General features: G+C 44.1%; 1 protein-coding gene across 1 annotated transcript in view; it reads right to left on the bottom strand.

Moving 5' to 3' along the window:
- The window catches only part of grin2ca (glutamate receptor, ionotropic, N-methyl D-aspartate 2Ca), a 47145-nt gene extending 35572 nt beyond the window's left edge, over window positions 1–11573 (bottom strand). The window contains exon 1 of the mRNA XM_086133655.1: window positions 10609–11573. The gene's annotated coding sequence lies outside the window, so the exon portion shown is untranslated. The remainder of the gene's footprint in view (window positions 1–10608) is intronic.
- Window positions 11574–16734: the final 5161 nt, after the last annotated feature.

The raw sequence follows: 16734 nt of genomic DNA, 5'->3' as shown, positions 1-16734 counted from the left end.
AAAAATAAAACATGCCGGAAATTGAGGGTGTGCTGTTCGGCTGAGGAAACAAATTTAGTCTATGTGAGCATGAAAGCCAAACTGGCGTTGACACTGAATATTGAAAACCAACAAGCTTGTGTCCTTTTAAAAAATGCTAAAAATAGGAAGGGCAAAAGGTCGTTTCCTTGAAGAGATGGATCATTTCGAAGTTTCCTGTCACGAATGCAAATGTTCCCACTTTTTATTTATTTATTTATTTTTGAGTGATCTAATCCTTCTTGGTTGTAATTATATTTGGCTTATTTGATGTTGATCCAATCTGTCCTCGAGGCAAAGTTAAATTGAGCGACAAGGGGACAAAGCAGACTGACAGAAACATTTTTTTTTGGGGGGAAAAGTTCATTTCAAGTAGTACATTTGGATCTCATATACAGCTCATCCCCGTTCTTTTTTCGTTACATCAGAATCAAGGTCAAATTGGCACTCGTAACTCTTCTTTTGATCTCATTACAGTATTCCAATATAAACATTTCTTTGTCGGAAATAATCACATGTTCAAATTTGGTCGACAAAATCTCAAGAACAAGTCGGATGGCTAGAAATGGCCCAAGCGTCCCCGACCCTTTCACGCACCCTGTAACCCGATAACGTGATAAGCTGTCCACTGGATTAACCGCTGTCCCTGAAAGGGTTAAAATGGTCATTTTGGACTCAACTTCCTGTTTCTCTCTAAGCATGACTTCATGAGACTTCTTGGGCTGAATTTTCAAATACATCAGTCGTTCAATTTACATTTTCAAAATAAAACGTTCACCTGTGGCAGTATAATGATTCATTGGCTTCCAGTGCTTCAGTCTTGCCACTGTCTAAATGACTAAAGCGCATGTGTACGAATACGGCCAACACATACAATGGTACCTCTACTTACGAAATTAATACGTTCTGGAAGAAATTTCTTAACTGGCAAATTTTGTAAGTAGAGATGCGTTTTCCATGTAAATGCCCTAATCCGTTTCAAGCCCCGCAAAATTCAGACATAAATATTTATGAAGCAGAAATATGTTGTGTTCAGGAAACTCGGAGCTGCGGGGATCAGCCCATATTGTATTTTTACCTTTCGTATCTTGAAATTTCTTTTGTAACAAGAGGCAATATTTTCCTGTTGAGGTGTTTCGTAACTTGAAAATTTCGTATGAAGAGACGTTCGTAAGTAGAGGTACCACTGTCACTGGATGTCCCCCCCATCCCCTTTGGAAAAGTGACACGGCAAAAGGTACTTTGCCGCGCATCAGATTGAGTGCGCTCCCGCATCAGTGCTTTGAATAAAGACGGGTTGAGAAAATGTAATCAGAGGACACGTTCGCTCATGTTGCTTCCATTTCGCGTCAAAGCGAAGGGAGCAGCAAATATTGTCTCGTCTGTTCGAAGCGCGTCGATAAAGACTGAAGGGAAAATGACTGCTGAGGTTTTTATACTGTGATGTATATTCATTGAGCTGGAAGAACTACTGATAGCTGGACTTTCTGATAAACTGGACGGGCAAGATATCAGCCCGCGTGTTATCTACTGGCGTAAATGGAACATCTTTGATTAGGTGAATATGCTTTCGTATGGACAGAAGCACAAATCTACCCGCTGGAAATGCGCATTGGACTAAGTGAGGAGAAGATGATCAGAGCGTAGCTTCAAATATTTCAGTTTGGGCCCGAGAAATTCAGTGGATACGTCTTCTACTCTAAAGATGAACACAATCTGACAAAGGTCGACCTTCGATTAGTTCAGGGAAATTAGTAACGTCTCAAAGAAATTGCTTATTGCAGGTTAACACTTCAGCCAGTTTGTTTTATAGCAAGCTGTCAAACTCAAATTCCTAGCAATTTCTATACACATAATTCAAATTTAGTAGCAATCAGACATGATGTCTTAGAGAAGTTAATCTTAGAAGCGAAACAGCTCAATTTACCCCAAAAGGGCCGCTTCAAACCGACATGGCAGACTTCCCGTGTCTTTTAACACACGTGGCTTCTTCAGACTTTTTCGTGGGTCTATTCATGATAGAAAAGTTTCCCAAATATCACGGAGGCATGTGAAACTGGCTGAATTAAAAAAAAATTCTCAGAGGTGGCACTGATCCTAAATTGGCGGCCTCAAACCAAAACGACAGACTCTACTTTCTGTCTCTTTTCAGGTCTGATAGCCTGAGGATTTTTATTTTTTTTGTGGCAAATCTACCCATGATAGACATGTCTACCAAATGTCCTTGTGCTTTGTGAAACTGGCTTCAGGGGCTCCGATGTACTGAGCAATGCGGCCAAACTTGACTGAACCGACTCGTGCAGTGTGCGGTGTTGGGCAAATAGCTTTCCAAGAGTGGCCGAAGGTCAACATGTTTTTGTGGGTCATTAAGAGTAATATACTATAGTATAAAATCCAGGATGTGGGGCCACAAATTCCTGTCGTAGCATTTCAGCAGATGTGTAGGGCTCAATCACCCAGTGCATGCGGGTGAATCGCCTTTTGCTTTGGTCCATTCCAGGCCGCATCGCGCGGTGTGTGTGAGATGGGCCTAAGGGGCGTGGCCTAGTGTGTGACATCATAAGCTGGAGTCAAAGTCACTCCTTGTAAGAGTTCTCCTTTTGAAATTTGTCTGTCTGTGGCTCTCCTTGCCCACACGCAAAGGGCATTACAGTAAGGCACCAATTTCTTTTTTTTCATACCACGCGAGCCTCGCCAGGGTCATTCGCCAGCTCCTAAGAGCCCCACTGACACACAAGGCCGATCAAGTGTCCTTCGTTGAGTCTGTGTTTACATGTTCAACTCTGCTCCTAATCTGCTTCAATGCAGAGCTAATTAACTGATCTGTGAAGCGTTTTGACTACGCGAGTGTGTGTGTGTGTGTGTGTGTGTGTTGGCACACACCCGGAGCTGCAGCTTCTCTGCCAGGGTTAGAATCAGCCCCAAGTATTTGCGGTGTAGCGCAGCCGACTTCCCGCTGCTTTGCTATTTAACCAGGGGGTCGACTCCCCTTACAACAGCATAAAAGTCCCTCCCGGTTCATCCCTGCATCTCTCTCACCGCGCTAATCACGGCCGTCTTATCTTATGTATTCTTAATTCATTAGTACACCGAACACCAGCGAGGGGCCACTTGGCGCTTTTAATCAAACCCATTAAGACATCAGCAAGGGGTGGCTCGGCTGTGACACGGAAAGCGGGACTTTTATTTGCCGTTGCCTCATCATTAACGAGACAAGATGTGATTTAGTGTTATTGGATGAAAGCCTGACCTGGCGGAAATATCGCCAAATATGATTTTTACGAGTGCCAATAAAGGCTCGCGATGTGCGCACGTGCGGCAGTGGGGGGTTTGGTCCTGTAAATATTCATTTAATTCCTTTGAAGGGTACTCGGGCCTTTGCAGGAATCGACAGCGTGCGGGGGGTTTTTTTTTTCTGCATTTGACACTGAAGGTAGCCGACTGCAAAGTGTGAGAGAGAATGACAAAAGAAAGAACAGATCTCTTTAGCCAGACATGATTACATTTTTTTTTTCTTGAATTAACTGTACACCGGTTGCCCGGGCCAATTTGCACCACATGTCATTTAGTGGTGTAGCACCAAGATCAGTGCAAAACTAGCGATAATTGAAAAGTGGCAAGGTAAGAACAGCAAACGATGGAGTAACTAAGACAAGTGTGTCAAACTCATTTTTGTTGGGGGCCACATTTCAGTAACCCTTTCCCTTCGAGAGCCATTATGACTAAAACCATATAAAAAAAGTCAATAATAACAATTTATTCAACTATTTCTAAGTTACTGTAATGAGGGGTTTGGGAACAAGAAAATGCTTACAGTATGTCTCTTATTTACTACTGTACACATAGGAATTTTAAATTTTGGTCAAGATTTTAGCAAGCGTCATGGAAGTTGACATGTTTGATTTGCTTTCGCGGGCCACATAAAATGATGTGGCGGGCCAGATCCAGGCCCACGGGCCTTGAGTTTGTCACCTGTGAACTAAGACTATCGGGGGCAGAATCTCCGCGGCAGATGGCAGGTGACAAGACATGAGACATGAAAAAAAGGACGAGAGTTTACCAAGAGTCACCCAAATACAAATAGACAAACGGGACAACGAGGCACACCTGCACAAGACACGAGTGCACGGGGGGAGCCGATTGGCTAACACGGGTCGCAGACGAGACCAGCTGTTGATGACAATAAACCGTCAGGCAAGCACAGTTCAGGCTTTTAATTCTTAACTTTAAAATGGCTTGTTTTCGCGAGCCACGTAAAACGGAGGTTAAAGACAATTTCATGTTTGGTACTCCTAAAATTCTTAAGGTGCCACTTGATTTTGGGATTTAGAAGCACACCTGGTGTTCGGGGTAGTAAAAAGTGAACATCGAGCCCCGATTAAAAGGTTTCTTTTCGGATTTTACCGTTCCGGTGGGAAATGGAAGAGCTGGACCAAGCAGTTCTGATTTGCGGACGAGACAGAATCAGCATCTCGAAAATGCCAAGGCAGTTAGAGGGCTTTCGTTCTGCTTTTTACTGCGATTCTTTCTCTGGAATCCCAACGGCACGCCGTTATATGACAGATGTCTCAGCGGAGCCATCCAAACATTATTGTCTCCATTCAAGGACACCGATCGTGTCGTTGTAGCGTGTGGTGGCGTTTGCTTGGTCACCAACAGATTGCCCGCCGTGTTTGCTGGCTGCAGATTATCACAGTCACTGTAATCCATTTTTTTTCCGCCCCTACCACATTTGGTTTGATGTTTACCTGACACTTAGAGGCCTCCGCGCACCTGTTCCGACATGAATATTCCGACTTTGACCTGCGCCATAACCCGCCCGACGGTCCTGACTGACAGGTGACTGATGGGCGGGCGGCCTTGGACCGTTCCGCTGTCAGCCATGTTCGGTATATGGAACGAGGGATAAGTGTAAGGCCCGTGTTAATCTGATACCGTGGCTGCGCCGTCCAGAACCAGAGCCCCCCCCCCGTTGCCAGTCCAGCTGTCACCGTGGACTGGACGGCTGCCCACACACATGCAGCTGACCCCTGACACGCACAACCGCATACACGACCTGTAATCCACATATGAGCAGACCACTTTTGTCCTAATCTGTCGTGGACGAGCGGGGGGGGGGGGGGGGGGGGGGGTAGTTGCGTCGTTTATTTATTTATTTCCTTACTTTACAATGTTTCCTTCCAGCCCACTGTTCAAACGGCCGCCTGCAAAATTGAGTTTAATACGGAGCTCCCGTCTGAGGGATTTCCTCTCTAAATTTCAAAGCCGATTTCCACCTGACTTGGTGCGGTCGAATTTATTTTGGGACAAATCTGGTTGACGTCATAGCTCTTAAATATACGCCCTTCTCAACAATGAATGATCATTTACTTTTAAAGGACTTCTTGGGACGTTTTTTTTTTTGTAGTCGCAAAAATGGGCTTTCCGAGCCCCCTTCAATTTGACAAATGCAACAGAGGGAGGTCTCAATGAGAGTATGAACGAATCTGAAGGAAGTTTGGTTTTCAGTCATGAGATGCTGCATTTATCATCACACACACGCGCGCGCACGTGCGCGCACACACACGCACACGTCCTTTGGTCAAACTGTGACTTATTCGTGTTTTATGGCAAGTCAACTTCATCGCGATGCTCGGTGTGCACATGAAATGACAAAATATATTTTATTTCACTGTAGCATTTTTTGACTGCCGAGTACATGTGGTTCAAATTTGGTAGCATTCGGAGTAAACCTCGCGGGCAAATTCTTTCAAGTCTGTGAAGGTCATCTGGAAATATCCAAAAAGACCCTCAAATGTGCACTTCAAACCAACATGGCAAAGTTCAAGTGGGTTTTCGGCATGGCTTCTTTAGACTTTTTTTGTGTGTCTCCTTATGGGAGACGCGCCTACCAATTTCCATCTTGATAATAAAATTTCGGGGCTGATTTTCCCCGAAATTCAAAGAGGTGCGACTGAGCCAGTTTCCTAGTATAATCGTTAATAACCTTAAAATGGCCGCTTGAAGTCAAAATGGCTCACTTGCCATTTATTTTCATGCCTTGTGCATGTTTGTTTATATATATATATATATATATATATATAATTTTTTGGGGTGGATCTTCTAGTGATACCACGTTTCACATTTGGGACAGATTTTTGCCCAAATTCCAAGTGGCACTACCCAGCCAATTGTGTTTTGAAATGGTGGCTCGAGGTCAAGATGGGTGATTTCCTGTTAAATTTCAGGCGTGGCCTGTTGAGGCTTTTTTTGTGCATTTCTTCACGATTGACATGCGTCCCAGATTTCCTGTTGCCAAGTGAAACTGGCTTTGGCGGCTCAATTCCCCCCACCATCCCAAGATTTTGAGGGGTGATCCCGAGGATAAGCCTCTCATGACTTTAAAACGGCAGCTGCGAGGCCAAATGTTGGACTTTCTCTTCATGAGACTTGTTTTTTTTTCTCCTCATGATACTCATGCTAACTAAATTCAATATTGTGAAACTGTTTTCAAGTTTGAATTTTCTTGAATGTCTGCGTGGACCCTAACTTGGGCGCTCCAAACTAAAACGGCAGACTTCTGTGTCTTGTCAGGCACAGCGTCTTGAGAATTTCTTTTGTGGGCGTACTCGCAGAGTTTCATGGTGAAGTCAAACTGGCTTCAGGGGGTGCATTTTCAAAAGAATTTGTTGACTGTTTTCATTTGGAAAACTCTAAAAATAGCAGCTTGAAGAAGAAATAAATCGTTAGCCTTAATCCATACAAACGACCGACATCATTTCGCTTTGTGTTTCTCGAGGAATAAAAATAGATAAATGCCCCCACCCCAAACAAAAGTTTCCTGCGGGTTCCAAACTGCCCGAGGCTACGTGTGAAACATTGACGCTGTCCAACGTCTCCCAGCGATGACGCTTGTCCATTACCTGCCATGACAACGCTCACATGGCCCCAGCCGAGCCACACGTGAACACATGCTTGGCGTCCAGTACAATGATAAGGATGGCGATGCCTGTTATCCCCCCCACACACACACACACACAAACCCCCCCCCCCCCCCTTCGCTTGCGGCGTGTCAGTTTTGCTTCTCAGCAGGGACGATGCGTTTGAGGAGGTGCGAACGATGCCGCGCTATGAATTTAAATGGGTCGGGAACTCTGGCGTGCCCGTGAGCGCAGCCATAAACTCTGGAGAGGCGAGTGCGAGAAAGCCCCACCTGACACCTGACAATATGACTTCTAGTGTTCCCTGATTGGTGATATCAGCCTTAACCCCCCCCCCCCCTCGTTCTTATGAACACGTGACGGTGCGCAAGCACTCAAGGTGTCATTTGGGGAGTAACAACCAGATGTATGCTACATCCGACACAAACTTTATTGCCTGCGAAAGACAGTCAAATTTAACGCTTGAAATGTTCGCTGTTAAATCTGTCGGAGCCTTTTGCATCAAATTTGTTCATAAAATCCACAATCTCTCATGTCAGTCTGCGATAGGAACGCGAAAATGCCGCTCGGTCGTGTTTTTGGATTTAATGCTAAAGACCGTGAAATAAACCTTTAGATCGTTTCAACGGGCAAATTGTTAAAACTCCTATTTCCCGTGTCCATTACTGGTTTTGAAAATTGTCTAAGTGAGTGTCGACAGGGTAAACAAATGATTGCAAAATCACAACTTTATTTATGACACATGACACTCTGATATTTCGGTCCAAATTTGAGCAAGGATCATGGAAGTTGACACACATGATTTGCTTTCGCGGGCCACATAAAATGACGTGGCGGGCCGGATCTGGCCCCTGGGCCTTGAGTTTGACACAGGGCTCTACAAAACAACCAGTTTGCTATTTCTTAAAAAAAATAATTTAAAATTAAAAAATACTGTAGCACAAATGTTCCCTGTTCGGATATGAAAACCTTTCTGAAAAAGCCAACGTTGCAAAATAAACTTGTTGATCAGTAAATTTGCCTGATGCACCAAATCAAAACTAAACTCGTCGATCAATAAATTCAGTCGGTTCATCCGTGTTTGTGATCAACTCCCAAAACGCTTTCTGCCTGCCTACGAAAAGCCAGCGAGGCAAACTTGTTGACCAAGAAACATGCTGACCAAGAAACTCATTTTCTTTTCGTTCGGACTCCCGAGTTTATCGCCACATCATACCGAGAAGCGTCCATCGTTTGCAGTACGTGCAAAGTATTCCGAAACAACAACAACAAAAAAATTGTCCATCAGCACTGCTGTTGCGCCGCCTTGTAAAGTATGTGTTTGTCTTTACACATCCACATTGTGCGAGATCTAATTACTCAAACGGCGACATGCTTGAAGTAGCGTAATGAAGAGCCATTCGTCACCTGCCGGACTGCCGAGCCACTGTTTACACGCCCCCTTCATACTCAGGTGAAACAAGTCATATTTTATCCCTGGTTCATTATTGGGGTGTCATTTGAGAGTTAGTGTTTCAGATGTTCTGCTTTTTTTTTTTTTTTTTTGGGATTTTTTTTATTTTTACTTCCACCCCATTTCCACGGAGGCCGGGGAGTATTCGGCTAATAATCCGTGTGGATTTCGACAGGTCAGCGGTGTCCGGATCGAATGTAGGACACTAAATTGTTTCATGAATGGGGGGGGGGGGGGGGGGGGGAGAAAAGGCTGCTGGCTTGAATTATTTTCCTCCTAACGTAAAAAGCTCTTGGGGGTATTGAACCCTCACAAAAATATCCCTTCCTCACCCCCGTCCTAAAAAAAGGGTGTCTGAATTGAATTATGTGATTAAACTCAATTCTGGTCAACCCATTACGAACCATTTTCCGAATTCTTCTTGTTAGCGCTCTAAAATTCATGAAAGCCTGATTGTTTATTTTTGTCGACTTGGCTGATAGTTTCTTGGATTGATGGTTGTCTCAAGATGCACCGATCATCTTGGTTGTAAATCTTGAAACCGCGGGAATATTTAATCTATTTTTTTAGATGATAATCTGCCAAAACATGATGTTTGTCACACTCAATTGGGATGCGGCAAAATTTTGACAACAGCCCAATTATCTCGTGTGAACCGGGTCAAATGTAAGAGGGCCAGTAATAAAACATATATAATATAAATACATACTGTACTGCATTCTAAATCGCACAAAACCTGTGAAATGAAAAATAAGTTCAGATAAGATAACCTTTATTTGTCCCACACTGGGGAAATTTGCAGTCTACAGCAGCAGAATTGGGGGTGGGGGGGGGGGGGTAGAAAAGTAAAAAGAAAAAAAACAAAGTGTTGCATGCATCTGACATTTACTAATATCCTCCATTATCAAAGGGTGGAACAAACATTTTTACGTGTTGCCCTACTTCAATAATTCATGTGGCACTGCCTTTTTTTAAGTTGAACTCACGCCTTTGACTTTCCCCGTTTTTTTCTCTTGATGTCCACGGGGAGGGGTACGCTCTATGAATATATTTGACCAGGAGGACGTAGTTTTCTGCTATTTTCGTCAAATTTTGTGATTCAGACGATTGAACGTGACCAAAACGAGAAATCCTGCCGAGTGTATTAATAATTATATAATATATATAATATTTTTTAAACACAATGCAGTCGGACACCACGCGTTACACTAATTCGTTCAAAATCAGATTCTGTGTCGGCTTAGTCTTTTTTTTTTGTTAATTTCAGGACTTGTCATTGGTTGTTTGAATTGCTAGCTCCCAACCTGTTGTATGAACGACTCTGGAATTCATTCGACCATGATAGTACAGTTGGGCTAAAAGTTACAAGTGGATTTCCGAGGTCTCTTGATGAGAAATGTTATGGTGTGTGTTTGTTGTGTTTGCCTTTTCTTCATAATAAGCAGATTGCTATGTTGTTAGCTTTATAGCCTTAGCATTCCCAGTCCACAGATGGTGGGAATATCTTCGTTTTTTTTTTGTTTTTTTTTAGTCACTGCCAACAGTTTGAAACGCCCACTACTGACATCTACAGGACGTAAGCGGCATGGCAACAACTCAAACACTAAACAGTCCACTTGTGTCTTTGAGTTGCTTTCTATAACGTGAGCACTCGTTAGCGTTGACTTTCTGACACAAGCAATTTAGTTGTCAAATCTTTCAGTGTATGCCCAGATTCAGGAAGTTGGTTAACAATTGAGGTCAGTCGATGTTAAGTGCCCCCCCCCCCCTCCCCCTCTTAACTAAGCCTTTCGTGTTCAGATTGATCAATCCGGTGACCAACGGCTCCGCTTGAATATCGGTTGACGCCGCCGTGTGCTTGTCAGCAGCTACAAGTGCCGGCGCGTACCCTTCAAGCTCCACGGGAAGCTCTCACATCCTGACAAAGTGCCTCTTAAGCGCCGACTGTGCTGCCGTCGATGAGCTGCTCGGGACTGTTTACAATGACTCATCGATCTACTACTGCCCGTAACCCCCCCCCGCTAAGTTAAAGCAACAGTTCGTGCACACCTTTCGACACACTCCTGCGGGATGTGTGATTCCCTGCAGAGGACCCGCATTCCTCTGCCAAGCAATTGACTCCAAAAAAACCCCCAAAACTAGACAATTTCCACGTGACTCCTTGCTACTTTATGAAGTGCATCTCTTATCGAGTAGTACAGATCACAAGGTTCTTACCTGTGTCGGCGATCCACATCCAGCCCGGAACTGTCAGCGCTCATTCCTCTCCTTGATCCTCCGCTTTCTTCCCCTCTTCTTTCTTTTCGGCGCTTCTTCCTCCCGCTTGTTTGAGTCTATTTCAGTAGCAGCAACAGAGGAGCCCGCTGCGACGGCGGCGGCATGGTTTCCAGCATTTTGGCAGAAGGTCACATTATCACTGGCTGCTGAAGAGGAGGGTTGGAGGTGGTAGAAGGGGGAGAAAGTGGGAGGGGGCTTGATGATGCGACGTGATGGAGCGATATCAAGAGCGAGCAAATTAACACATGGTGGCTCTTCACGCTCACTTTAGGCTAAATGTTCCGGTTGGGAAGGTGAGACGTGATGGCTCAGGAAAGCGATTTCAGGTAAAAACGTCCCACAGGGTGTTTAAAGCGTGCAATAGCCTTTTATTTGAAAGCTGTTTCGCCACCTCTGGGAGAATAATAATTCCGGTCTTGGGCTCGGGATCGATGTTTGGAAGGGGAAATAAACCTCCAAAGAGCTTTGCAGAAACTTAGCAAAAGCAATCCTCCTCCGAGTGGTACTCCGTCTTTCTGCGGGGACACCTGTCCTTCTGAGGTTGATCCTTCAGGGTGACCCCGGTCGTCTTCTTCCTCCAGCCTCCCCTCCTCACCCTCGCCTGGTGCTCCGGCTCCATCAAAGCAAGCCCCAGGCAAGGGAGCCGGACAGATGGCGACGGCACGGGGGGGACAGATGTAAGCAAGACCGTCGTCTGAGTTTGGAAAATTCCTTTCAACTGATTTTTTTTTTTTGTCTTGATGGTTCACTCACTTCCTGTCCCGTGTTTGGTTTCTCTCCTTTCCTCCCACCTGTGCCCCGCTGTCCACCATCAGCGGGGCTCTCGCCGGACACTCCTAAGCGCAAGTGCAGCGCGGCGTGTCACAGAAAGGGCTTGTGAGCTCTAATGATTATGTAGTGAGGATTTATTCTTCGCCCTCCCTTCTACGCTTGCCTCCCTCCTCTCTGTGCATCAAACCTCCCTCCCTCCCTCCCGGACCCTCTGCAACTCCACAGACACTCCCCCCCCCCCCCTCCCCCTCCCATCGCCGTCTAATGCGTCATCACAATCTCTTAGTTGCGTTCTGCTACAGGTCTCACTGTAGCTCAGATCAACAGGTTTGCCCTTGACTCGCTCTCTCTGGGAATTGTTCTGTCGGTGTGTGTGAGACCCATCAAGGTTGGGTGGAGGTAACCGGGTTTATTCTGTCTGGGCGATTCCAACTGTCTGGCTAAGAACCCCAGACTTCAACCCGTAAAGTGGGTGTATTTATTGACAGGTCAGGATTAACTTATTCAGTACCAGCCAATTCTAGACCAAGTCTGAAAAGACGTCTAAAAACGTCTTTGGGAGTGAATGAGTTCATGAGCGAAAACAAAAGCATCATGAGAAGCATTAACATACTGGTGCACCCCTTATAAACAGAGTTTAGTGGGAATTACAAGATGAGTAAAGGCATTTATTCGACACACGCGCTGATGCGTATGTGGAACTGGGAGTCGCGGCTTGGAATTGAAGCGGACTTACATGAGACAGGAGAAGAGAGCCAATCTCTCTTTTTCGTTACTGGATGCCACAGCTTCTTGTTGCTTTTAAGCTTAGCTTGTAGCAGACGTGCGCACATTGCAGCATGGCGTCTTTGATCCGCTGGTGAAAAGGACACTTTGATTCACTCCTCTTTTATCTATAACTGCTTCAGACAACAACGTGTATGCAGGAAAGTGGTTAAGAGTGCACGATTGTCTGTGTCTCATGTGTTGTTTTGTAGTATTTTGTCTTTTTTTTGGTTAACTTTTCTTTTGATAGCGGCGCGGACACCTGCAGCGGCTCCTCTTGTTTTATGTTGAGAGGGAAGAAATTTCATCTGTGCTGTATGTTACACATACAGTACATTTGACAATAAAGTTTATTCAATCTAATCCGTCCAAAAAATGAGCCTTGGATGTCAAAATTTCACACCTTGGTCGTGGCCTCTCACCGTCCCTTTTACACACGTACTGACCTAATTTGACGGTTTACTTTAACAGCCTGAACCCAAAGTAACAAATAGCCGACTTTGATGGACAGCGTGAAGGAGGCGATAAAACATCGTCGCCGAGAAGGCCAAAGGTTTGAAATACAGATGAAAGAATGAAAGTGAAGACAAAGAGAAGAACAACAACAAAGACAACGATTGTGAAGCGGCAGACTCTAAACCTAAAAAAAACCCCTAAACTGTACACATAAACCGACTCTAAACATCAAAGCTAAACCAATTGTCAACCGAATCTCGAACCGACCCAAAAACTAAATGTACACCTACGCCGCTACACCTAAACCTAAACTGACTCAAAAAATGAACCTAAACCAAAACTTAAATCAACTCTAAAGCTAAATTTAAACCAAGACCCAACTTAACCCTGGAGAACCCAAGAACCCTTTTCTTCTTTGGAAAATTATGAATTATACATTAAATGACTGCTATATGTTCACTGAACACCAAAATATATGTTTTTTCAAATATTCAATGCCTTAATCCTAATTTAGGATAAGGGCCAAATTTGACCCGTTGGGATTTATGGGTAGCATTTGGGTAGCAGAATTTATAGGGGCCAAATTTGACCCCGTGGGTTCTCCAGGGCTAAGATCAAACCTCAAATGACCACTTCAATGCTTGATGTATTGTAGTTCCGAGAAGAAAAAAAAATACATTTTTTGTGGTTAATAGATTTGACACCGATGGCTTTCTTCACTTTTCTCTCAATCCATCCAAATGTGGTCATAGTTGTTTGGAAAAAAAAAGCCTCACCAAGATAAAAGCTGTCTGGTAAAACAAAACAAAACAATCAAACATCCACATTTGCATACTGGAAGCAAAGCAGCAAAGAAAAACGCAACGAAACGAAGACACTTTTGGCAATAAATGAATAAAATTTCAGGGACCAAAATATCAGATTTGAGGTTGTTGGAGGTCAGTGCTTCGGTTTGTGTTTAGGCACCCGCCACTTTGTGCACGTTACCTGAGACGGGGACACGTCTTTCCTCGCTCAGCCTCGTGCCAAAGCTTTTCTATTTAAGACGGAAAACAAACGGTGACGAAGCGATTCTCGCCTCGTTTCCACAAGGACTCGTTCAGTCTCCAAATGTCGTTAAGCCGCTTGTCTTCATAAGTGCAGGAGCTGGCAGCGTTCCAGCATTTGGCCATCTTTGACAAAAAAAAAAAAAAAGATGACGAAAGGGAATTTTATCATCTTCAAACAGTAAAGGACACTTCGCAGATGCATCTGGTCCATGTTGAAAATGTTGCATGAATCTTATTGCATCCCAATCTATTCTTTTTTAAGTCCGCAAAAATCTGTGTCTAAGTGTTGTTTACTATGCGTGCTAGTGTGTGCGCACTCTGCTCAAGCGCGGAAGGTCCACGTGGGAAACGTGTGTGTGCGTGCACGCATGGGCGAGCAGGTGAGTGTTTGTGTGTTGCTGAGAGAAAGAGAGAGACAGAGAGACAGACTTATAAGAATAAAAGCAGGTCTCTCCATCCTTAATTGTCTAAACAACCTTATTTGACTAATCATAAACACGTCTGCTGCACACCCGAGGGATCTTTGGCCTGTGTGTGTGTGTGTGTGTGTGTGTATGTGTGAGTGCGCTCTGCTCAAGCGCAAAGGCCCACGTGGGGCAATTTTTAAAAAAAATATATGTTAATTGGTCGCTACTTCGCGGATTTTCGTTTATCGCGGGTGGTTTTGGTCCCCATTAACCGCGATAAACGAGGGATTACTGTAATTTTACCCCTATACATTTTTAAATAGTCCTTAGCACCAGTTCTCACTTTCTTGCCCTTTTGTCAATACTGTACACCCACAGAGCAGAGCAAAACAACAACAACAAAAAACGGTGAGTATTTTTGTAAGAGCTGTATGCATTGGTGATAAATAGTTGTTTGGAGGTTTATAATAAGTCAAACGGAGCTAGCCCGTCTTGTTTTATATACTGTACATCCACTGGATATATGGACTCTATCGCAAAGATTTTCACCTGTTGTGGGTGGCTCTGGAACGTTCACACGACTGCATTGCATGCAGTATACATGCAATTTCTCCCCTCACTTACACGGGATAAAACACAAAGCGCAAAAGAGCTGAGTGGAAAAACGTGCTGGTAATCCCTTGTGACATTTGCTACCTGGTAATTGTCATTGCGCCATTCTGTCACGCTCACTTCCAGAGCATCAATACTTATTGCTCAATTCACCTTGGGTGACCTTGCGGCACTTGTAATTTTGACTCAGCACAATGTGTCAAGCGCCAGTGTAGCGAAGGGTCGCACGGGTATTTTTACAGACAATCGGCCGGTGCCTCTTTGTTGATTTTCATAGAGGACCACACCATCGCTTCAGGTAGGTCATGGCTTGAGCCCCCCACCACGCCCCACAGTTTGTCAGAAAAAATACACCTGATGCTCTGTAAAGTAAACAGAGGTGACTCTGTTCTGAGGTATTAGTAGAGATACTTGTTAAAAAAATAAATAAAATCTTCCACCGATGCTGGTGAAGCTGTTTTCACGCCATTGCTTCTTTCTGTTTTGTAATTTCTCCACTAAGAGCAAAACCTTTGCGGACGCTGTAATGTCACAAAGACACTTTCAAACTATAGCAGAGCACGAAAAGCCATTAATCTTCATTTTCGCTGCGTGGATGAATCCCGGGTGAAGGTGGGGGGTGGGGGGGGGGGGTCTGGGCCGAGGCCCTTCTCGAAAAGGCGCGAGGACATCTTGGTCCTCTGTGGATGCACCATGTGTCCTGCATTGATCGCACGGCGTAATGAATGTCCACAGAGCCACAGCGTCTGCTCAACGGCTTGCTGGTGAGCTCTTCCGTCCAAGTGCTGATCAATGAAGCAAACAAATGAAGATTCGAATAGGGAAGATTGTGTATCGGCTTGTGGTTATGAAGGCTGCCTGACTTTGGACGCTTTTAAATGGAATTCTCGCCTGGTTTGGAAGGGGAAATAAAAATGACCGATTTTGTCAGCAGCGTTTTTCCAAAAGTGAAAAACAATTATAACTTAGAAATGAATCTTCAGAATAAAAGAGAAAAATCAGCAATGTATGCTTGTATTCTGACGCAAAAGTTGGAAAGTGCACCTGACAGACTTTGAAAGTAATCAGAGATTTATTGTGTTGATCAATTTCTGCCTGTCGGAGAAGCCAATGAATCTCTCCCAGGACGGGAATTTCATCACACACAAAACTGTCCAGAGCTGACATATTAAGAGTTTTCTGTTTCATGAGGAGTCATCAAACCTTGCTGTATGTTTCCATCCGCACACACGTTGACACCATTTTTTTTGGGGGTGGAGGGGGTAATATTTGCGCCCGTTCATTTGTAGTCCAGATGGTTTGCATTTCGCAACCTTATTCCAGAGGGACCAAATCTGTGGGACAAGATAGCCTTTGAAGCATCTCAGGAAATGCCCAAAATGACAGCTTCCAAACCAAATGGCGAACGTCTTGTGTATTTTCATGCTTGACTTGATGCTTTTTTTTTTGGTTTGTTTTTGTGGGTCTACTCTTAACAGACATCACTAGTGAATTTCAAGTTATCAAATGCAGCTGGTTTATGGTGTTGATGAGCTTTGTTATTTCAATTTGGTGGTTTTTTTCTTTTTTTTGTGAGTCCTTAAATTTTGCTGCCATGCTGCACCAACACGTAATTATAAGATCACCTGTTTAGTTAGTACATGTCGCCCACATTCGGTATAAATCTTATCTCAATATTAAATCTCAAGGAACAGTTGTCCTTGAAGAATCCTTGGAAATGGATCCTAAAACGACCACTTCAAACTAAAATGGCACACAGTACTTCCCGTTTCTGTTCGTACTTGGCCTCTTGAGACTTTTTTGTGGGTCTACTTGGGTATGTACTTTGTGGGTACGTACTTGGCCTCTTGAGACTTTTTTGTGGGCCTACTCAGACAGTCCTACCAAATTTAATGTTTCTAAGTGATAATGACTCAGAGACCTGACTTAAAAAAATAAACAACAACAGAAAATCTGGGCATTGTGATGAAAATGTATTTTTCATCAGAATTTTGTTGAATATATTG

This window comes from Hippocampus guttulatus, chromosome 16 (assembly GCF_054856545.1).
Source record: "Hippocampus guttulatus isolate MCC_2025c chromosome 16, RoL_Hgut_1.0, whole genome shotgun sequence".
Lineage (NCBI taxonomy): Eukaryota > Metazoa > Chordata > Actinopteri > Syngnathiformes > Syngnathidae > Hippocampus > Hippocampus guttulatus.
Note: the sequence above shows the minus strand (reverse complement) of the source record. Positions and strands in the feature narration are given on the sequence as shown.